Source organism: Thalassophryne amazonica, chromosome 8 (genome assembly GCF_902500255.1).
Source record: "Thalassophryne amazonica chromosome 8, fThaAma1.1, whole genome shotgun sequence".
In the NCBI taxonomy this organism is placed as follows: Eukaryota; Metazoa; Chordata; class Actinopteri; order Batrachoidiformes; family Batrachoididae; genus Thalassophryne; species Thalassophryne amazonica.
The window spans coordinates 68,677,301-68,701,453 of NC_047110.1; the positions used below are offsets into that span (position 1 = coordinate 68,677,301).

At 40.7% G+C, this 24,153-nt stretch overlaps 1 long non-coding RNA gene across 1 annotated transcript; it reads left to right on the forward strand.

Annotated features, from left to right (window-relative positions):
- The first annotated feature begins 4,097 nt into the window (after positions 1 to 4,097).
- On the forward strand, positions 4,098 to 23,789 carry LOC117515119. The gene is made up of 3 exons (XR_004562061.1): positions 4,098 to 4,175; positions 22,682 to 22,686; positions 23,778 to 23,789. It is a non-coding gene; the product is annotated as an uncharacterized LOC117515119 (long non-coding RNA).
- The last annotated feature ends 364 nt before the right edge of the window (positions 23,790 to 24,153 follow it).

The following is a 24,153-nucleotide window of genomic DNA, read 5'->3' on the forward strand; positions in this document are numbered from 1 at the left end:
TATTAGAAAAGTATCCGACCTTATTATTTTTTTCAAAAACCATATGGATTTGAATCAAATGTGATTGCGTCAGACAAGCTTGAACCTTCGTGCGCATGCGTGAGTTTTTTCACGCCTGTCGGTTGCGTCATTCGCCTGTGAGCAGGCTTTGAGTGAGGAGTGGTCCGGCCCCCTCGTCCTTGTTTCATTGCTAGGAAGTGGCGGAATGATTTGGGCTTTTTTTCCATCAGAATTTTTTCAGAAACTGTTAGAGACTGGCAGCTGGAAACCATTAGAAAAATTTATCTGGCTTTCGGTGAAAATGTTACGGGCTTGGTGGAGAATAAGGAGTGTTACTGTCGCTTTAAGGATGGCCCCCAGTGGCTGTGGGGTGCGCTGCGCTCCGAAGCCGCCATCGACAGGCTGAACGACCATTTCATTTCTAAACGGATGGCTGTCTGGATCCGTGATCATCGTGTGCCATTTCTCTGGTTATCACAAGAGCTGGATATCAACCATTTTCCGGCAGATTTCACTTTTAACAAGAGATTTTGTCATGGAAAGCCGAGCGGAGGCTTCGCGCGTCACGATGGATTCGCTACTGGAACGAGACAAAACCACCTCCATTTTGGTCTCACAGGACAGCTTTGAGATGGCGTTCAGACAGCTGTCAGTGGTTTTTCCATCGAGTGATTATCCGAGAAATTGTGGATGTGCCTGGACATGCCAGAACATGTCCCGTGAGGCTTCATCACGGCGCCGCGACGCGTGGAATTCCTCCGCACGTCTGTCTCAATGTGCCGAAAAAGTGCTGATGTCCACGTCTTTTCACAATTCCTGTGCTAGTCAGACGACGTCCCGGATAAAACACAGCGTCCAGTTTGGAAATGAACGGCACATTCCACTGTTACAGGAGTTTTTGTCATGGAAAGAGGAGCGGAGGCTTCGCGCGTTGCGGCGGTGCCACATGGCGCACAGCAATGCCGTGATGAAGCCTCACAGGACATGTTCTGGCATGTCCAGGCACATCCACAATTTCTCGGATAATCACTTGATGGAAAAACCACCGACAGCTGTCTGAACGCCATCTCAAAGCCGTCCTGTGAGACCAAAACGGAGGTGGTTTTGTCTCGCTCCAGTAGCGAATCCATCGTGACGCGCGAAGCCTCCGCTCGGCTTTCCATGACAAAATCTCTTGTTAAAAGTGAAATCTGCCGGAAAATGGTTGATGTCCAGCTCTTGTGATAACCAGAGAAATGGCACACGATGGTCACGGATCCAGACAGCCATTGAATTTTGGAGGTGATCTGGATAGGAATCTAGATCAATATTTCCCTTTATATAGGCTTTGAAGGATTACTTCAAAACTACTTCCCAGATTCTCACCTAAATTACACCAGAGATAGATATTAGGGCATGGAAGACTCCACTGAATTTTGGAAGTGATCCAGATCCAGATTGGCGGACATCAGAAATCTCTGATTGCTCTTGTTTCTGCTGTGGTACTGAGAAAGCTGGATCAATGACAACATGAATCCACAGGCCCTGCTTTGCATCAGTCATTCTGACTGCTGGTGATGGAAATATTTTCTCAGGTTGCATGAACCTTGGTTTGTAAGTGAGCACAAGGTTCATTTGAAACCAGCGCAGGCACGTGTGAACTCTGTATTGTATACCAGGTATTTCAAATGCAACCACATGGCCGCAAAAGTGAGAGGGCTGTTTCATTTTTATTGAATCTAAAAAAAAACAAAAAAAAACGAAGGAGGACATGGGTGCGAAAACTCTCTCCCACAACTGTGTGTTTTTGTGTGTGCGTTTATTTTCCTGTTTGCGGGGGTTGGAGAGTTGTTTTGTCTGCATGAGAGACGGAGAGGAAAATAAAAGATGGGGAGTCACTGATGATTTGACGCAAGCAAATGACAAATTTCAAGAGTTTCTTCTTCTTTTATTTGTGAGGGCTTTGAACTACAGCATGACGGGTGCAGGCTTTCTGTGCAATTGTCGCGACTCTACATAAGAACCATTAATACCAAGGGACCCAGATGGTCCAGCTGAGAGCCAACTACAGCAACGGGCTGAGCAATGTTTGACCCAGGCGTTTGGGCCATTAATAGCAGCTGAGCATTGTTTAAATGCCCTAAAGTAACCTGAGTATTGTTGCTGATCATGTGTGTCACTCTGTGGCCACAATCTAGACATATCTGATTTCCAAGCAGCACATAGGAGCAAACAGTGAAACACAAAAGTGTCATTTGTCATTTCCAGCTAATGCATTTGTGGTTTTCATACCTAGAGCCCACTTCCTTTAAATCGCAATGGGAACAGTGTTCACCCTTGCAGCCATGGGTATGCTGGTCGAAAAATGAACGTGTGGCCATAAAGCAGTCTAATCTTGTTTAGTTGAATAAACTCACTTAGTTGACTAAGTTTTTTGACATTAGTCGTTACACAAAGTGCTTCGTCATCTAAAGTTTCGCGTTACCTGACTAAAGTTTTTAGCCTGGTACAGAGGAAGCTAAACTTATTTTAATCAACAAAACATCAGTATCTTACCTCAAAAAATGGCGCCATCATCTATCACCACTTGATGGAATGCTCAAGAGCACAACTACATTGCTGGTATTCCTCCAACAGGAGAGATTCCTCTGCTTTTGGCCATGGTTCTAGCAGACGACTGTCATGTGACGTGTTTGTGACAGTTCTCAAATTAGCCACTGGGTGTTGCTGTTACGCTGAGCAGCTTGTTTGTGTGCAGAAAAAGGCTTGATGGAAGTGCTGTAAGTATGTAGAAGAAGAATTGCTAGGCTAAGCTCTAAGCACATCATTCAGCAGTTCGTATGTGTCTGTAAATGTTAATAAAGCCAGTTAATGAAACAAAGGCTGGACAGTTCATGACAATGACCAACCTGGAAGTAAATTAAACTTGCACACATTGGAGGCTTTTCTTAGCAACAGCACTGACAGCTAACATAAGACTGCTAATCTACAAGTTTAACCGTCAATGTGAAATGGTGATTAGATGGATAATGTTGGACGACAAACTATAGTTGACTAAGTAAGTTTAGTAAACTGAAAGAGTAGACCACTTTATGAACCCTGCCCTGGTGCAGTGTCACTACACTGGTATTGTGTGGAAGCAAACCATCATTTCACCACAGATTACCAATAACACAGTGAAGTGCAGCATATTTATTGGATTTAACTGGCACAATACTTAGACACATTACATACTGTAAGTGGGTTGGTTCACAACACGTACACTTTGCTTCACAACAACCCTTAGTTGAAAACAACCGTTAAATAAAAGTAACCACTCAGAACAATACAAAACTTTACCTTACTGCTACACTACTTCACCTCAGGGAGCTTTGGTGGCTGCTGTCCTGTGGCATGCACTTTTTTTTAACATTCCATAACTGTAGATTTTATTGATGTGGATGTCAGAGTTTCAGTGAGTGAGACATTTTTTTATGCAAAAGGAGTTATATGACAATAGAAGCTGGTAAGTGCATTTATTTTACAAATATGTTATTTTGCAATGTGTCGACACCTCAAAGGGGCATGATGTGAATGCTTGGTCTTGCAATGCAGTGCATGCCCAATATCTATACACGCTTGTTTGTTTGACCCTTAGGGGTCTAATGATTCATCATGTACCCTGTCCAAAAGCACACACTATCACTTTTTAACACTGTATTCTCATTATGGAGCTGAATTGTTGCAAGACCCTGTCACATTCATACCATTTAATTCTATTTATTTTCAGCTCCAAATCACAACAAAAGTCACCACAAGGCACAAGACACAAGAAAGGTTTCAACCTTACCACCCCGTGAGCAAGCACATTCGGAACAATGGCTATGAAAAACCCCTCAGATAGTTTTTGAATAAAGGAAGAAATCTTAAGCAGACCTGTCACCAGATTCATTTGGGTGACTGTAATAAAACAAAAGATCATACAATTATCACAACATGCAATGATAGAAATGTTGCACTTGAGCATCTACTGTATATCCAGCTCAGTCTTCACAATGATAGATGACCTGAAAGGACAATGCAGAGGCAAAGACCAGAGACCTGGCTGCACTAGTCAATCGGCAACTGCACCATTATTCAGTTACTCAGTTATGTGCAATATTGGCGAACATCTTGTGAAAATGTCTTCAGTCATTTCGCATAAATTTGTCATACCTGTTGTATAAAAAGGTTCACTGTTTACTGTGTGTTACTCTGGCAAAATAATTTACTTCGGGGTAGTAAAGTTCACCTTACTCTTATTCTTCTGATTATTTTATTTTTACTTCTATTTTGTCATTTCATTTTTAAATGGACCACAGCGCAAATATGTGTTTTCACTTTATTGAGTCACCCATGTATTTTTGACGTATTTACAATTATATTATGTACTTACATTGAACTTACAAAATAAAATCACACACGCACTCATGTTTTTAATATATAGATTCAAGAGAGATTCAAAGCTTTTATTGTCATATGCACAGTAAAGAAACATGTTTTGTGAAATTCTTACTTTGCTGCTCACACTGGATGCCCAAATATATATAAATAAAATATGAAAAATAATCCTGCTGGATCGGTGTGTGAGAGTCCAGAATGTAAATATCAATGTCCATTGTTCAGTGCTGTTAACTATTATATGTCGCTTCTCCAAAAATATTAATCCTATCAAGTTTCAGTTTTGGTGCCGTTCATCCTTGACCCAAAATACAAAAATATACCAAATGGGGAATGTCAGTTCTCCCCAGTTTGTGCATGATCAAAATTGTATGCAAGCAGAGCTTTTTGTCTTTTCTGCATTCTGCTGAAAGCAGGTGCTTTTAATTTGACAAAGATAGTGTGGCAGAAGACATTAAAAGCACTACACGTTTCACTGATGAAACCAAGAGCACAACACTTAAGTCACTCATGCTAACACCAACATAACACTTAACTAAACTGGCGCAACAATTTCAATTTCAATTTATTTTCCTTTATATAGCGCCAAATCACAACAGAGTTGCCTCAAGGCGCTTCACACGGGTAAGGTCTGACCTTACCAACCCCCAGAGCAACAGTGGTAAGGAAAAAGTCCCTCTGAGGAAGAAACCTCAAGCAGACAAGACTCAAAGGGGTGACCCTCTGCTTGGGCCATGCTACAAACAAATTACACAAACAATTCACAGAACAGTTCATGGACAAATATACAAGAATTGCTGTTGGTGCACAGGACAGGATGGTTGCCAACACAAATACAACTCCCATCTCTGGATGGAGCTGCACCTTAAACAGAGAAAAAACAATTAGGCATCAGAAAGACAAAAAAAAAAAAAAAAAATACTGTATAATTTGCCAGCATTAATCAACAAGCAAAACAGAACAAATACTAAGGTGATCGCTGGCCATTAGCTCTAAGCTTCACTAAAAGACCCAGAATTTAGGTAAAGTTGAGGCCACAGCCCTCCCCAATTACTAATTACATGAATTAAAAGAGTAAAAAGTGTAAAACAAAACTGTACCAGTATGCTAGCCATATGAAAGGGAAAAGAAGTGCGTCTTAAGTCTGGACTTGAAAGTCTCCACAGAATCTGACTGTTTTATTGACGCAGGGAGATCATTCCACAGAACAGGGGCACGATAAGAGAAAGCTCTGTGACCCACAGACTTCTTATTCACCTTAGGGACACAAAGTAGTCCTGCACCCTGAGAACATAAAGCCCAGGCCGGTACGTAAGGTTTAATTAGGTCAGCTAGGTAGGAAGGTGTCAGTCCATGAATAATTTTATAGGTTAGTAGCAGAACCTTAAAATCTAATCTCACTGGGACAGGAAGCCAGTGAAGAGACGCCAAAATGGGTGTAATATGGTCGAACTTTCTGCTTCGTGTCAAAAGTCTGGCTGCAGCATTTTGAACCAATTGGAGAGCCCTAATGCTAGACTGTGGTAAACCAGAAAATAGAACATTGCAGTAGTCCAACCTAGAAGAGATGAACACATGGATCAGGGTCTCAGCATCAGCCATAGACAGGATGGGACGAATCTTCGCTATATTTTTCAGGTGGAAGAAAGCAGTCCTCGTAATATTTCTAATATGGAGGCCAAAGGACAACGGAGGATCAAAAATTACCCCAAGGTTCCTCACTTTGTCAGTGTGATGTATGACACACGAGTCTAGGCTAAACGTTAACTGGTCAAATTGATGCCGATGTCTCACTGGACCAAGAACCATCATTTCAGTCTTATCAGAGTTTAAAAGTAGGAGGTTTTTAGACATCCAGCTTCTCACTGCTGCAAGGCAATCTTCTAAGGATTTTATGTGAACGAGATTACCAGCAGTTATCGGCATATATAACTGAGTATCATCTGCATAGCAGTGAAAGGTAATCCCAAAACGCTGCAATACGTGCCCAAGGGGTGCTATATAAAGGGAGAAAAGCAGGGGGCCTAAGACAGACCCCTGTGGAACCCCAAATTTCATGTCACTAAGGTTAGAGGTAGTGTTACTGTACAGAACAGAGTGAGAACGACTGGTCAAGTATGACGTCAGCCATGCAAGGGCACTCCCAGTAATCCCAAAATGATTTTCCAGCCTATCAAGTAGAATATGATGATCCACAGTATCAAATGCAGCACTGAGATCTAACAGCAACAGAACCGTAGTGGTGCCCGAATCCATTGTAAGCAGAAGATCATTCACCACTTTAGTGAGCGCTGTCTCTGTGGAATGATATTTTCTAAAAGCAGACTGCAGTGGCTCAAAGAGATTATTCTCAGTAAGATAGTCTACGAGCTGCCGTGACACCACTTTTTCCAGAATTTTAGAGCAAAATTATAGATTTGATATCGGCCGATAGTTTTTCAATACACTAGGGTCAAGATTAGGTTTCTTAAGTAATGGTTTAATCACTGCAGATTTGAAACATTTAGGAACAGATCCAGAAGTTAAAGAAAGATTAATAATTTCCAGCACAGTCGGCCCAAGAGTGGGCCACAGGTCCTTAAACAGTTTTGTTGGTATAGAATCAAATAAACAGGTTGTGCTTTTTGTTGACGTTACAAGTTTTGTCAGCATGCCCAGAGAGATACTATCAAATTCTGTAAATCTTGGTAATACCTCAGTAGTGGCGCCCACCTTAATAGCATGGTGTAGTGGCTGGGTTAAGGCATGCTGGGATATGTTCAACCTAATATCATCTATTTTCTTCTCAAAGTAATCCAGGAAATCTTGTGCTGTAAAAGGAGAGCGAGCTACAGGTGGTTGTCCATGAATAAGTATTGCCACCGTGTCGAACAAGAACTTTGAGTTATGCTTGTTTTTGTTGATCAAATCAGAGTAGTAGGTCCGCTTTGTAGCCAATAATGCATGCTTATAGTCTAAGATAGCATCACGCCACGCAAGGTGGAATACTTAAGTTTGAACAACGCCATTTCCGTTCTAGAGCTCTTGCTTTATGTATGAGGTCACGCAGGTAATCATTGAACCAAGGTGACTGTGATTTGGGGGAGCGCGGTTTCAACACAGGTGGTGCAATCATGTCGAGTGTAGTTTTGAGCACTGAGTTTAAACTATCCACAAGTCTGTCTACTGACTGGGTATTTGTCAAAAGTGAGGCTAAGACATCAGGCAGTCGAGCTTCTAGTTCATTCTTAGTTGAGGAGTTGATGCATCGCTGCAGTGATAAATAAGGTTGTTGTTCCACTAAACACGGCAGCGAAACTGTAAACTTAATAAGTGAGTGATCAGAGACCACTGATGTAAGAGGCATGATGTCAATATTCGTTACAGCAATACCACGTGCGAGGACCAGATCCAGGGTATTTCCAATAATGTGCGTTGAATCCCGAATGCATTGTCGAATTCCTAATGCAGGGGATCAGAAGGCTTATTTATATGAACGTTAAAGTCACCAATGATCAGAATGTTATCTGCACTAGTTGACAAGTTAGAGATGAACGCACCAAATTCATATGGCCAATTTTTATTCTTCTGACCTTGGCAATGCATAATATCCTGAGCAGAGCGGAGAATCAGATGCTCAAACAAGTTATATTCATGACCCCAACAGCTAATAAGCTAAAGCTAGATTTATAAATAAGAGCAACCAATTCAACTACAAAAACACAATAAATCAATAACACTAACAACACTGGTAAACTAACCGAACCACAATAACAACATTTAAAATCCCAAAACCCGAACTCCCATAGTGCATTGTGATACAGTGTCCATTGTGCACAATGTTCATTTTAGCTCACCAGTAAACAATGTCCATTGTTTACTGGTGAGCTAAAATTGCTTATTTCTCAAAAAAACATTTGTCCTATCAACTTTCCATTTTCAGAGTTCATCCTTGATCCAAAATACAAAAGCATACCAAATGGCAAATGTTAGCTCTCCCTGATTTCATTGTGATTGAAGCCATACACACATGCACGCATGCATGCACACAGAGGCCACTTGACTATTATAATGTAGATACAAGAAGCAAAATCAATATAGCATGAGAAGACAAGAAGCATAGCCTCAAAGAGACAGAGGAGTAGGAGGATGCGCTACAGTAAATGCACCAATTAGAATAGAAAATGATTTTCTGTGTGTGTTTTAATTTCTTTTTCTTTAATATACTTTCTGTATTCTGAGACAATTGTATGTTGAATGCAAACTACTGTTTAATGTAATTTGTTCATTTAATTATTTATGTACAACTTCATCATCTGCTCTTTTTGGGAGCCTTCATGCTGCTACAACATACTAAAATTTCAGCACTTTAAGGCTGTATTTCAGGGTTTTAGAGCACTTCCCCCCAAATAGCAGTAATTTCACCTTGATGTTTTAGGGGTTTATCCTTAAATTATGGTTTAGTTATAGTGGTTTAGTTATAAAAACTAAACTAAATTTCAGTTAAATTTTCAGTTAGCGGATTAGCAGTTATCGAAGCTAACTTTTAAAGTTAGCTGTGCTCACCGCTGTATCTAAAAATTTGGTTTGATTAAAATCTGACTTTGTGTTTTTGTTACAAAGACCAAATGCTCCAGTTGAGAAGCAAAGTATTCACTCACAGTCGTGTGTTTCCTCCAACAAAAGGAAGACTGACATCTCACCTCCACAGAGAAATGGAAAAACTGAGCCTGAAGAAGCCTATCGTGCAGACACAACACAACAGCCAAAACACATCAAAGACAGCCCAACTACACCGAGCATTCCGTTGTGTGTCACGGAGGAATAGTCCTCTTTTTATGTAACACACAGATGATTAAGGAGTTCAACACAGCAAGCACACTAATGACTCCACTGGGTTGCAGAGGAACTCAGGAGAGAAGAAGGCAGGGCCTCTGGAGGATAATTGCTGAAACGGGGATAGGTTCTAAAATATACAAATTTATTCATCAGAAAGCAGTCTTTTATGTCACTGATGTGTGTGTGCGTGTGAGTGTGTGCAGGTGGCAGAGAATGAATGTTCACACAGGAGGCAGAGGGGGAGAAAAGGAGATAAGTCTGATGGCATGAGTCTTCTCTGAGCTCAAAAACATCAAGCGAACGTCAACAACCACAACTGTGCAACTCCACCATAGAAATCGTCGCTTCGTTTTTGTTCTTTCTTTGGTGCAATTGTTTTGTTTTGTTTTTAGCACCACTAAGGTCCAAAAGGTGTAAATTAAAATTTTCTTTTCTTTTCCCATAGTGTAAACAGAAAATCATCAGTTGTACAAGTAAAGTCTTCACATACAGAACATTAGCCATACAAAAAACGTTTTCTACTATTATACCTACTGTATGGAGAGATGAATAGTTGTGGTATCTCTTGTGGGAAATTGACATTAAGAGTATTGACTTGACCACAATTTATTAGAAAAGATAATCCTAACATATTAGGACTACTCTGTAGAGTTCTCTGCCATTTTCCCACAGATTTGGTTTTGGTAGCCTGGGTTGGTGCGACATTTCGCTACGTACACCACACGATGGAACCAGCCCAGGACGTGATTGGCAACCATTCAGATGGAGTCCTGCAGGGCCCCACATTAATTTAATTAAGCCCTAAACCAAAATCCCCCCCTGGAGTTCACTGTTTGATCACCCCTTGTCCAAAAGTGCACATTTATACACCAAGTGCTACAATTTTTTCTTCCCAGATTTATCTGATCACACAAAGCATGTGCAACAAAACATGCAATAAATTAATACTGAAATACTCTAAAAGAAACACTGAGCATACATTACTTAAACTTGTTCCAGAATCTTTACAGATACATTTCAAATAGTAGCACTGCAAAAACTGGTATCTAAGAAAGTTAAAAAAGACTTCGGCTTAAATTTTGTCTAAACAGAAAAATAATCTTGTCAAGCATTTTTTTTTACATAAGAAAAAAAATGTCTTATTTTGGGAAATGTATCTTACTTTTTCTTAAGTTTTCCCAGCTAATATCAAGCTATATTTAACCAACAACAAGGAAAGACAATGGATTGCAAATTATCCAAGCAAAGGAACAAGACTGTTTTCCTTATTTTAAGACAGAGGCTAATGTTAAAATAAGAATTCTGTCTAGTTTTAAGGCACATTTTGACTATTCAGTGCCTAGACATTTTGCTAGTTTTGAGAATTCTGATCAAGTAAATATTTCTTAGCCCATTGGCAGATTTGTTTTTGTTTAATACAAGACAATTCAGCTCGATTTTGTATTATTTGGCTTATTTTGAGTATACTGCACTTAAAATTATTTTATTTTAATAAAAACTGGCTATGAACAGACAACAAAAGTAGGAAGTCATATATGCTGGACAAACCCTGTGTGATGTCACCCACAAGTTTTCTATAGAGACCTGGAAAAGCAGATATGAAGACCATATCTGGGTGTCGTCATGTTGGCAGCAGTCGCAGCACCGACTCTGCCAACTCCACATGGGTGGCTGCATTGTGTGACTAAAGAAGCCTGAATATGTCCCATCTTCAAGACCGAACCACCGAAATGAACAGGTTAACCTCAGTTTGGGTGTTTATTAAATCATATTTTTGGGTACTGTGCAGTGTTCTCATAAGGATTTGCTTTGGTGTTGGCATTAAAAGTTAGGAACTGCTTATCAATCACACATTAAATGGATCTTATGGATCAGGCTACCAATAGCTGCTAAAAATGCCAACATTGTTAGCATACAACATTAAATAAGATGAAAACTTCACTTAGTGTGAATACTGCAACAGGCATGTCTTAGATGGTCTGTTAGAACATTTCGCCACATAACAAGCCATATCATTCCAGAGGTTTGTAATAAAATGCACAGAATGAGAGACATAGCCCTCTCAACAGCTAAGAACCACTGCCGGTAACTTCTGAGTTATGAGATTTGAGTCTCTGGGCTCAGCAGCTATCACTCAAAGCAACCACTTTACGGCTTAAAACATCTTAAAAGTAAGACATAGGAAAATAATTCAGCCCCCATATAGTCAGAGAGGAGGAATCTATCTATCTATCTAGCTAGTTATCCTCTTCTTCTGGGTGGGCCTCATCAAGGTTGCCACTTGGTCATGACCAACCCATGTTTGAATAAAGAGGTGGAATGTGGGTGACACTGCATAACCTGGGCAAGACGAATGAAGCCCAAATACGCCCCCCATCTTTGAGCTATCAAGGAACTAAGCTAACCTTGGCTTGAGTGTTTATTAAATCGTATTTTTGGGGACTGTGCAGTGGTTCTCATAAGAGTTTGGCATTGGCATTAAAAATTGTGACCCACTTCTTTTCTCAGTAATCATGGATTAAGTGGTCCTAACGAGTCAAGCTATTAATAGCAGCTAAAAATGCTAATGACTTTTGCATACAACATTAAATAAGATGAAAATTCACTTGACGCAAATACTGCAGTACAGACATCTTGCATGATACGTCAGGAGAATTAACTACACAACACTCCATAATATTACAAATATTTGTAATAAAAATGCTCAAAGGAGAGACACGAGCTGTCACTCAATGCGGCCACTCTTAACTATGCATAACATTATGACTAAAAACATCTTAATCTTAGAAGCTTTAATTTACCTCTGGGGAAACATATCGATAGAGGCCAAAATTGTGTGTGTTTGTACCGGGATGTAAACGTCTTTATTTCTGGTGTAAAGTTGTACATTTTAAGATGGGTTTCTATGTGAATCTGCTCCTTTTTGGAGTCAGCCTCAACCCACCAGTCAAGGAACTGTAACTTTTTCTTCTTCTGGGTATGCCGCATATGGGACCACTAAATCTTACCGCTTGGTGTTCTCCCACTGTATATAAATTAAATGTTTTAACGTCAATTTAATTAGGTTTATTTTCATTTGTGTTTGTTTGTTTGTTGGCTTTTATTATCAGTACTTTTGTCTCCTTAGCTTACAGAATGGTTAGAAGGCGACTCACAAAGTGTTAGCTGTGGCCCCCTGGTGGGACATCAGATCGATCACAAGCGATCATTAAAAATAAATACGTAAAAATGGTGTTGATTTCCAATTTTGCATGCAAGTTTAAAAATTGTATTATTTTTTTTAAATGTAACCAGCAGCAAAAAACAAAAAAACAAAAACAAAGCCATGGAATTTAAATAATATATTATTCCTTTATCTAACCTAATTTAAAATAATACATATATGGAAATAAATGTGCATCGTCACCAAATTATTTTCAGGTTTCACAATCGGCCTCATCAGTTACATTTGAGAATGGCTGGTTTAAAACTGTTCTAGAATACCGATAACATCCATAATTTAAGAGCAAGTCATTCTAGAAATGACATAGAAACAGAAACCACAATACTTTCTCCTTATGTCGATGATCTTATGACAGAATAAACAACATAACAGATGATTGTTCCAACAAAAGTTCATTGTTGTTCGGATTAGCATGGGAAAGCCGGAAGAGCTTCCTGTGGAGACACCTGATGGTGAAACAAAAAAGAGTGTGCAAGTTGAAAATAAAGGAATGAAAGCTTTTCTGGGTGGGTAGGAGGCCTGTGGACCTTGGCTCAAGTTATGCCTCCGACAGCAGCTGTGGCCTGACTACTATATATCTTAAGGTGGTGCCTTGCCTCTGCACCAGCTCTTCTGTCTGCTGCCCAATGCTTTCAATCAGAGGGGACCATAAATTATTGTCAGCAGTAATCACAGCTGCCCGCTGTGGGATTGCTGAGGGGTCTCAGCCTGTCCTGCTGCATCACATCACGCTGGTTTGTGGCACCTCTGCTATGGTCATAGGGAATGACCTGCTAGCAGGGTGAAACAACATGAAAAGTTACAAAGAATAGCTGTTTATCTGAGAAAAAGAAGATCATTAAAAATGTGCTGGAATGAAGACAATGCAACACGGAAGAGGAATAATTCATCTAAACAACAACACTTCAGCTCTGAGCCACTCACCAGAATTTTGCATCTGATCAAGGCTATGATGAACTGTATACTGCTCTCAGCCTTTCTGCAAAATACTGACATTAACTAATAGATCCACAAAAACAGGTTCCAAAAATGTGTCCAGCAAGAGACACTGGAGGTGCATAACGTCCCGCCAAGGAGCTGAGTGCAATGAATACCTGAAGTGGAACATTTTAGTTGTTTCGTTGTGGAAGCTCACTGAAATCACGTTTGCTAGATGAGACAATCATACACATGGGCATGAAGACACCAAGCACAAGTAACCCATCCATCCATTTTCAATACCTGCTTACTCCAGTTAAGGGTGACAGGGGGGCTGGAGCCTATCCCAGCAGTCACATGGCCCAAATAGGTTTTGGTTCCACTTAAGGGGATGAAACGAACAACATTCACACAATACAGTGTAGCCATGGACTATACAAAATGTATGGTGGCTGACCCAAGGTGCCAACTATCGCCAGGTTGAAGTCAGTAAACTATTACACAGGGGTCAACATTTTTTGTCTGATCATAAATATTCCAAAAGGCATAGCTTGGATTATCTATGACTTAGTTGTATGGAATTATTGGGTAACAGCAAAAATGTTGACAAACGCATCCATTAATTTGCACCATTTGCATCCATTAAGTTTTTACCAAATTGGAGCAACTTTAAGTTTTGACCCCATACAAACTGAAATTGAATTTCGTTCCCATTTTTGTTTTTGTTTTTTTACCCCATAAATCCATAGTATTCAGTAACACATGGCCCAAACTATACCTTTTTTGAACGTCTATGATCACACAATTATAGTCTATGACACCTGAATAGATCCTTGCCATTTGATTGGTGGATTCTATGTCACGTGATAGTCATTATTCATCCCATTGCATGGGTGATGTCTCCAGAGTACATTGTTAATACTGTCCTTGCATTTTTCTCTGATCCGTTTCACACATTAGCTTTTCATCAATGCTTTATGATGCAACAAAGTTAAATCCAGTTGCCGCAGTGTTTGGACATCTTTAGTGGCTGTTGAAGCCCTGTCAGATGAAGAAATAGGGAAGTGCTTCTGATTTTTCGCTGGATTGAAGAAAGCAGACGTATTTCCACAAACACCGCTAAAATCCTCAGGCTGTCGCTCTGTTCAGTGGTGTGTCGGCTGAGGTGCCTGTTGGCCGAAGTGCCCTTCAATTCCTGTTCTAATTTTGTGAAAAATATCAATAAAATAAATAAAATGACAATGATCTATTTAGGAATGAATATTATATAACAGCTGAGTGGATCCTTGTTATTTGATTGGTGCTTGGTATGTCACGTGACATGGATTATTCATCCCATTTGGGTTGCATTGCATTTCAAGCGCAGTTTGATTCCATTTAGAGTGCAAATTTGGTTCCATACATTTGGTACCATTGCACTCTGAACACACACACCTACACACACCTGCACACGCTCGCCACACACATGCATGCAAGGGCACACATGCACACACACAACACACACGCATGAACAAACAAAACAAATTCACTGCGCTGTCTGGAGGCAGTTAGCAGGAAGTTAGAATAAAAAGCTGAACTAATTTCTGGTGTGATTTTTTTTTTTTTTTGCTGCACTGAGGATTTTTGTAGTACATGCGCGCACAAGCGCCAACTTGGTTGTGTGAGTGCACACGTGTGGGACAGCAACACAAGCAAGACGACAATTTGATTTAACTAACTGATGGTGCTAGTTCTTGTAACACACACATACACACAAAATCCACTCCGCTGTAAGCCATCTGGATGCATGAAGAGCTGTTCAGATGAAAAGCTGACGTGATTTTTGGCTGGATTGAGGAACTACAGAAAGTCTTTTTTGTTTTGCCATTCATACCATTCAACTCTGCTTCGCCTCGTTGAATGGTATGTTCCAGCTTTCACCTCAGGAAATATTCGTACCATTGAACTCAAACATTATTTGTATAATAATGAATACTTTCCATTGTGCAATGGAAAGAACATTTTCATTTGTTGAAAGGCCGAATGTATTATTAATCTCTGCTAATGCCTCGTTGAATGGTATGTTCGGTCTTTCAACTCATGCAAATATTCATCACCCATTTTCCATACCCACTTACTCCAGTTAAAGGTCATGGGGATGGGAGCCTGAAGCCTATTCTAGCAGTCATGGGGCGTGCAGCAAGGTACACCCTGGACAGGACACCAGTCTGTTACAGGGCCACACATAGATAAACAAACACATTCACACCTGCATGCACACCTAAGGGCAATTTAAAGTTTCCAATCCATCTAACCTGCATGTCTTGGGTGTGGGAGGAGCACCCAGAGGGAACCCATTGCAAACACTGGGGAGAACATACAAACTCCACACAGAAAGGTCACAGGTGGAAATCGATCCCATGACCTTCTCACTGTGAGGCAACAGTGCTAACCATTAAGCCACCGTACTGCCACCATTGCACTGATGAACATAAACTGTTGGTATAACACTTTTCAATATGATTAGAGCATTTTTAAATATAGACCTCTGCATTGGCCCAGAGGTGGCTGTAGGTGCCATCCTAGGATGGCCTTTTTATGTAAGCCATGGTATCCTGAGCTTGGATTGTAAGTGTCATTTGTCCACTTAAGTGGTCCTGAGTACAGTAGGTCAAAATTGGCTTCTGGCTTATGGACTATAGGGCACAGAGGTAGGGTAAGCATAGTATCAAAAAGGATGTGTTCATCTTGTTTAGGATAGTTTTCTTGGAAAACATCCTCATTCATTGCCTGTTTGAAATCTGACCTTTGACCTCAATCATTTGTCCTTTACCAGAATGCTTGACTTTATCAGGACAATTCTGAAATCCACTGGCATATTTATTACAATTTGATCCACAATCAGTTGCAAAATTGAGAAGCTGACACCACCTGCACCAGAATGCAAAAGAGCAAAGCATCAGCTGCCATGAATGCAAAACATTACTGTTGTGAGTTGCAGGTAATAAATCCTGCAGAGTGCAGGCCCTCAAGTGGGCTGTTGGTCACAACTTGTGATTGGCAGCTAAATGTCCATGTGATATTGTGATTGCTGGGATAGGCTCCAGCCCACCCGTGACCCTTAATTGGACTAAGCGGTTGAAGATGAGTGTGTGTGTCAGGTTAGGTGATTTGGAAACTTTATAATTGTCCAGGTCTCCCTTGCAAAAGAGGTCTTGATCTTAATGGGACTAACCTGGATAAATAAAGGTTAAATTTAAAAAAGAAAAAAGAAAATACAGGAAACAGAAAGACAGAGGTCAGAAATGAGAGGAACAGTAGCAGCCAGTAAACCAGTATTGATCAGTATGTCTGGCATTTATATCTGCAAACTGTTTTTCTTTTTTACTTTCACTTTTGATGCTTTGTGTGCTTCTTACCCTGTGTGCTGCTATACAATGCTGCTGGAACCTCAGTTTCCCCGAGGGAGTCTTCCGAAGGGATTAATAAAGTTCTATCTAATCTAATCTAATATCCTCACATTTTCAATAGAATGTAGTACATATCAATATGGTCTACCAGACAGTTAAGTTGAACATTAAAGGGTTAATGTACTTTGGTGGGGGGGAAGGGGGTATGGAATTGCCCTCTGTGCTTTAGCGTGTGTGTGTGTGTGTATATCTATTGTTAGACTCGATTGGCTTTGCTCAAAATGTAAATGAGTCCACCCACCAGTTTAATCACACCTTAGATCTTGTTCTGACTTATGGTATGGAAATTGAAGACTTAACAGTATTCCCTGAAAACCCCCTTCTGTCTGATCATTTCTTAATAACATTTACATTTACTCTGATGGACTACCCAGCAGTGGGGAATAAGTTTCATTACAGTAGAAGTCTTTCAGAAAGCGCTGTAACTAGGTTTAAGGATATGATTCCTTCTTTATGTTCTCTAATGCCATATACCAACACAGGGCAGAGTAGCTACCTAAACTCTGTGAGTGAGATAGAGTATCTTGTCAATAGTTTTATATCCTCATTGAGGACAACTTTGGATGCTGTAGCTCCTCTGAAAAAGAGAGCCTTAAATCAGAAGTGCCTGACTCTGTGGTATAACTCACAAACTTGCAGCTTAAAGCAGATAACCTGTAAGTTGGAGAGGAAATGGCGTCTCACTAATTTAGAAGATCTTCACTTAGCCTGGAAAAAGAGTCTGTTGCTCTATAAAAAAGCCCTCCGTAAAGCTAGGACATCTTACTACTCATCACTAATTGAAGAAAATAAGAACAACCCCAGGTTTCTTTTCAGCACTGTAGCCAGGCTGACAAAGAGTCAGAGCTCTATTGAGCCGAGTATTCCTTTAACTTTAACTAGTAATGACTTCATGACTTTCTTTGTTAATAAAATTTTAACTATTAAAGAAAAAATTACTCATAACCATCCCAAAGACATATCGTTCTCTTTGGCTGCTTTCAGTGATGCCGGTATTTGGTTAGACTCTTTCTCTCCAATTGTTCTGTCTGAGTTATTTTCATTAGTTACTTCCTCCAAACCATCAACATGTCTATTAGACCTGATTCCTACCAGGCTGCTCAAGGAAGCCCTACCATTAATTAATGCTTCGATCTTAAATATGATCAATCTATCTTTTTTAGTTGGTTATGTACCACAGGCTTTTAAGGTGGCAGTAATTAAACCATTACTTAAAAAGCCATCACTTGACCCAGCTATCTTAGCTAATTATAGGCCAATCTCCAACCTTCCTTTTCTCTCAAAAATTCTTGAAAGGGTAGTTGTAAAACAGCTAACTGATCATCTGCAGAGGAATGGTCTATTTGAAGAGTTTCTTTCAGGGTTTAGAATTCATCATAGTACAGAAACAGCATTAGTGAAGGTTACAAATGATCTTCTTATGGCCTCAGACAGTGGACTCATCTCTGTGCTTGTTCTGTTAGACCTCAGTGCTGCTTTTGATACTGTTGACCATAAAATTTTATTACAGAGATTAGAGCATGCCGTAGGTATTAAAGGCACTGCGCTGCGGTGGTTTGAATCATATTTATCTAATAGATTACAATTTGTTCATGTAAATGGGGAATCTTCTTCACAGACTAAGGTTAATTATGGAGTTCCACAAGGTTCTGTGCTAGGACCAATTTTATTCACTTTATACATGCTTCCCTTAGGCAGTATTATTAGACAGCATTGCTTAAATTTTCATTGTTACGCAGATGATACCCAGCTTTATCTATCCATGAAGCCAGAGGACACATACCAATTAGCTAAACTGCAGGATTGTCTTACAGACATAAAGACATGGATGACCTCTAATTTCCTGCTTTTAAACTCAGATAAAACTGAAGTTATTGTACTTGGCCCCACAAATCTTAGAAACATGGTGTCTAACCAGAGCCTTACTCTGGATGGCATTACCCTGACCTCCAGTAATACTGTGAGAAATCTTGGAGTCATTTTCGATCAGGATATGTCATTCAATGCGCATATTAAACAAATATGTAGGACTGCTTTTTTAGAAAGGTCTTGTCTCAGAGTGATGCTGAAAAACTAATTCATGCATTTATTTCCTCTAGGCTGGACTATTGTAATTCATTATTATCAGGTTGTCCTAAAAGTTCCCTGAAAAGCCTTCAGTTAATTCAAAATGCTGCAGCTAGAGTACTGACAGGGACTAGAAGGAGAGAGCATATTTCACCCATATTGGCTTCTCTTCATTGGCTTCCTGTTAATTCTAGAATAGAATTTAAAATTCTTCTTCTTACTTATAAGGTTTTGAATAATCAGGTCCCATCTTATCTTAGGGACCTCATAGTACCATATCACCCCAATAGAGCACTTCACTCTCAGACTGCAGGCTTACTTGTAGTTCCTAGGGTTTGTAAGAGTAGAATGGGAGGCAGAGCCTTCAGCTTTCAGGCTCCTCTCCTCTGGAACCAGCTCCCAATTCAGATCAGGGAGACAGACACCCTCTCTACTTTTAAGATTAGGCTTAAAACTTTCCTTTTTGCTAAAGCTTATAGTTAGGGCTGGATCAGGTGACCCTGAACCATCCAATCAATCAATCAATCAATTTTATTTATATAGCGCCAAATCACAACAAACAGTTGCCCCAAGGCGCTTTATATTGTAAGGCAAGGCCATACAATAATTACGTAAAACCCCAACGGTCAAAACGACCCCCTGTGAGCAAGCACTTGGCTACAGTGGGAAGGAAAAGCTCCCTTTTAACAGGAAGAAACCTCCAGCAGAACCAGGCTCAGGGAGGGGCAGTCTTCTGCTGGGACTGGTTGGGGCTGAGGGAGAGAACCAGGAAAAAGACATGCTGTGGAGGGGAGCAGAGATCGATCACTAATGATTAAATGCAGAGTGGTGCATACAGAGCAAAAAGAGAAATTAACACTCAGTGCATCATGGGAACCCCCCAGCAGTCTAAGTCTATAGCAGCATAACTAAGGGATGGTTCAGGGTCACCTGATCCAGCCCTAACTATAAGCTTTAGCAAAAAGGAAAGTTTCCTTTAGTTATGCTGCTATAGACTTAGACTGCTGGGGGGTTCCCATGATGCACTGAGTGTTTCTTTCTCTTTTTGCTCTGTATGCACCACTCTGCATTTAATCATTAGTGATTGATCTCTGCTCCCCTCCACAGCATGTCTTTTTCCTGGTTCTCTCCCTCAGCCCCAACCAGTCCCAGCAGAAGACTGCCCCTCCCTGAGCCTGGTTCTGCTGGAGGTTTCTTCCTGTTAAAAGGGAGTTTTTCCTTCCCACTGTCGCCAAGTGCTTGCTCACAGGGGGTCATTTTGACCTTGGGGTTTTTCTGTAATTATTGTATGGCTTTGCCTTACAATATAAAGCGCCTTGGGGCAACTGTTTGTTGTGATTTGGCGCTATATAAATAAAACTGATTTGATTTGATTTGAGTGTGTGTGTGTGTGTGTGTGTGTGTGTGTGTGTGTGTGTGTGTGTGTGTGTGTGTGTGTGTGTGTGTGTGTGTGTGTGTGTGTGTGTGTGTGTGTGTGTTTGCATCACACCAAATTTAAATGGGATACAGTTTGTCCTGGATAAGTTCGAACCTGACCATGATCAGACTGCATTAAGGGAACTTAAAGGCCCCCAACTGTCATGAAATGTGCCAGAACTGCCTGACTCTATATTTGGGTTTTGTTTCTGAGCACCATGTGAGCAGGGATTTTAAACAGGGTATGGGTTTATCCCAATCCTGGGGCCCTCTGCAAATGTCTCCAGCTATCGATAGGTCCTGTCCTTTTGATATCCCCATTGTACTAATGTTTTACTTTTTCCTAAGGTGTGTTAAATGCTTTTGTAAAATATCAGCATGATCAGATATCTTGACTGGCTTGAGGAACTAAATGGAGCTGGGGGGATAGTGGTTCTAAATGGGTAAAAGTTGCTTTGAAAAACAAATAATGTAAACTTTTGTCCAAAACATAGTTGTGTCAAGATCCCAATCTCCTAACTTGAGTATACATTTTAAGTACATGGACTGATGTCATACAACGTGTATCACCAAGGTGCTTTGTTGGTACACATTGTGGCACGACATCATTGCACTGAAAATTACAAGATGCATTACAAGTTGCACTAAAAATAGCAAAAAAAAAGTAACCTTTTGTCCAAAACTCATGTTGTATTGGGATCCTGATCCCTAAACTACATATACAATATAAGTTTATGGACTGATGTAATGCCGAGGTACAACTTGTATCAACAAGGCACACACAATTCTGCCTTATTCATACAAGACTCGGCTTCTGCTGCATAGGTTATTTGAAGTGATATGATGGATGTCAGCATGTTTGCTGAAGCAAAAAACAAACAAACAAAAAAGCCATTAGTAGTGTAGAAAAGACAAGGGCAAATGGAACTGTCCTTATTTTTTGCATAAACTTTGTTACTGAGTTAAACTATTAAATTTGAGGTTAACAGTGTTTTTTCCTGTAACTTTGGCAAACGACCCACAAAAACCCACTGGATTTGATAGTCTATTGTTGCATTCTTCTTCTTCTTCTTCAAAAAAGATGATGTGGTTTCATTTTCCTTCTACCCTGCACGGAAACGGAGAATGCGTATTGGAATTTCACTAAATGTTGGCACAACTCTCCTCTCTAAAGTCATAAAACAGACAAAGTGGGTTTCCCCTCTCTCTTTGCAAAATTAATCCGGTTCCTTTGGCGAGCTGCCCGGATAATCGTGGCGTGGTCTGTGTTTTTCACGACAGCGCTGTAATTTTGCTGTGAAAACTCAGCACGGGGTGGAACACCCACCTCTGGCAAGACAATGCTGTCAGAGCTGATCAGCAGAGAGCAGCCTTCCCTTTCAATTAGCCTTGTCTGTCTAAGAACAGGGCCAGGAGCTCCAGCGCACAGCCACCCAGGCATGCGGTGAAGGAACAACGAGGAGAGCAGGTGGGAGGAGAGCAAGGAAGCTGGAGAAGTAAGCCCCAAAACTCCAGGCAGGGAATGAAATACCCTCCACTGCTGTGCGCTAAGTCCCTCTGCAACAGAAAGAGCATTGCCATGGCACGTCACAGTAAACACAAGCAGGCTCCGTGGAAACACGGCCATTTGGCGCAAAAGCAAGGGATGAGCTATGGCACCGATGAGGCAGATAATTCCCCAAATAAATATATCTTCCCCCTCATGCGCTATAACAGTGATATAGACTGATTGTGCCAGTGTGCAGAGAAAAAGTGCACATTGCAGTGTCGATAAATCAGCAGTGCTACCAGTGGAGTTGGCACGCCACGATAATTAAAGGACATTCGATAGCGGCGCTTTTGTGGGAGCTCATAGTGTAACATGAGAGGAAGGGGCTTGAGGGTGAGTGGAAAAAAAAAAAGAAAGGATGGCAGCCATAGCCCTTGGTTGTTTATTACAAATGCCACATCCAGGTGGGATTTGCAGAATTGCACCCTTGCATATTTCTCTCAGAGGAAAAGAGCTGGAGGTGGAGGATGGTAAACACAGGCAGCTGGAACATATGCACAAACATCTCTGTGGGATCAGCTGGGGACCTTCAATAGAGCAACAGCTGGGAGCAAATGCAACATTGATAACCTTATCAAATATGGACATCCTCTGCGCTGACATGAGTGCAGCGCTGCAGCATTCGAGACGCAACCTCGTCCTTGCACAAGTAAAATGAAAAACTGAGCCCAAACCAAGCGGTAACCTGTGGTGCTGAAAAAATGAAGCAGGTGTGAGAGTGTCAAATATTGCAGTTCCTTGAATGACTACATGTGGCAGGTACCAAAACTAAGTTACTCCAGATAAGACAAAGTAAGTCTTATATAGGCCCTGAGGTCTGTTGGTGCAGGTGCTTATCTCAAGATTCTGTAGGATGAAGCGAATGAGAGTCTACAACTCCCCCTGGACGCCACACCTGTCTGAAGCAGGTGTGGCATTCATAGCAGGGTAGACTGAGAAATGTAATGGGGGCTTGATATTTTACAGTTTAAACATGAACTTTATGATAAATAACTACAAATATAACCACCAACCACCCAACGTACATCACACTTGCTTCACTCGGACTGGTAGTTGAGTTGTTGCATCGTTCAACATTTGCATGACATAGACTTCTATTCAGACCTGTCGAGCTGGTGGCACAGCCACCATTTGTCTTTCATCTCTATAAAATGCCCATTCTGAATTCAAATGAATGGCAGCTTGTTGCTTTGCCTCTGTCTCTTGTAACTAATGTGACCAAGGGATGATGGGGGTCCTAACCACGTTTAATACATTGTAAAGCTGTTGGAGAGGCCTCTGACGGACAAAATATGTAATGACACTGTTTCCAAAAAAGTGTTTTTCTGCATTGTTTAAAATAAAAGTTTGCATATTGGAAAGAATAACTCCGATACTGATATGCTTGTAAAAGGCTATTATCAACCTATATTATCAGCCAACCAATATATCAATCCGGCTCTAGTCTCTATAGGTAGTTTCTTTCATATAGGACAAATGTACATGGATGAATTTTCACACAACTCATCAATTGAATCTATTTTAAGCCACAAAGTTATGAATAATTAGCGGCGTGGTCAGTTTGAATGACATCCAGGCAGCCATCAGCTAGCCACTTGCTGGTGGCTGCTAACTGCTGTGGACTTGATTGTGTTTGTCTTTTCTGAGCATTTTAGTACAAGCATCTTTGATAATATGGTTTGCTATGCAGCTAATTGTACTGTATTACAGGACCTTCTAAGAAGTCTGTACTCCAGTGTTTTCTTTGAGTGAAATTTTTGGCATTATTTTTTTTATATTAGAACTGTTAGCACTAATGAGATTAGCAGGTGTTGAGTGCTTTATGTTATCTTCAATGTTACTCCAAGGTTACTAAAGGAATATGCTGGTCCTGAGTTTTAATACCCAAACCCAAGTTACCTGTTATCAAAACCACCACCCACTTCACAGAAAATATGAGTTAATAAAACACGCGAATAAAGATTGTCTATTCGCATAGGATTACTTGTTAACTCTCAAATGGGGGTGCGTGTTCAGGTTTTATAAGCGAAGTGCGCATCTCAGGCCGCGTGGTGCATTATGGGCAGGCTAAAGTTTTCAGCTACCAACCGACAAGCTATGGCGGCGGAAAGCAGTGAGGAGTGCTGTGATTTGGATCATTTCAACCGCTGGAAAGTTGACGATTTAAAGCGTTTTTGTAAGCTCCGCAGATTGCCTGTTACAGCCAGGACTACGTACGGCAGTGGACAGAAATGGAAAGAAGAGCTGGTTGTGCTTGCGTGTGCTGCATCTGTACAGAAAGTACCGTTAGTGCCGACAAAGGAGGAAGAGTGCGC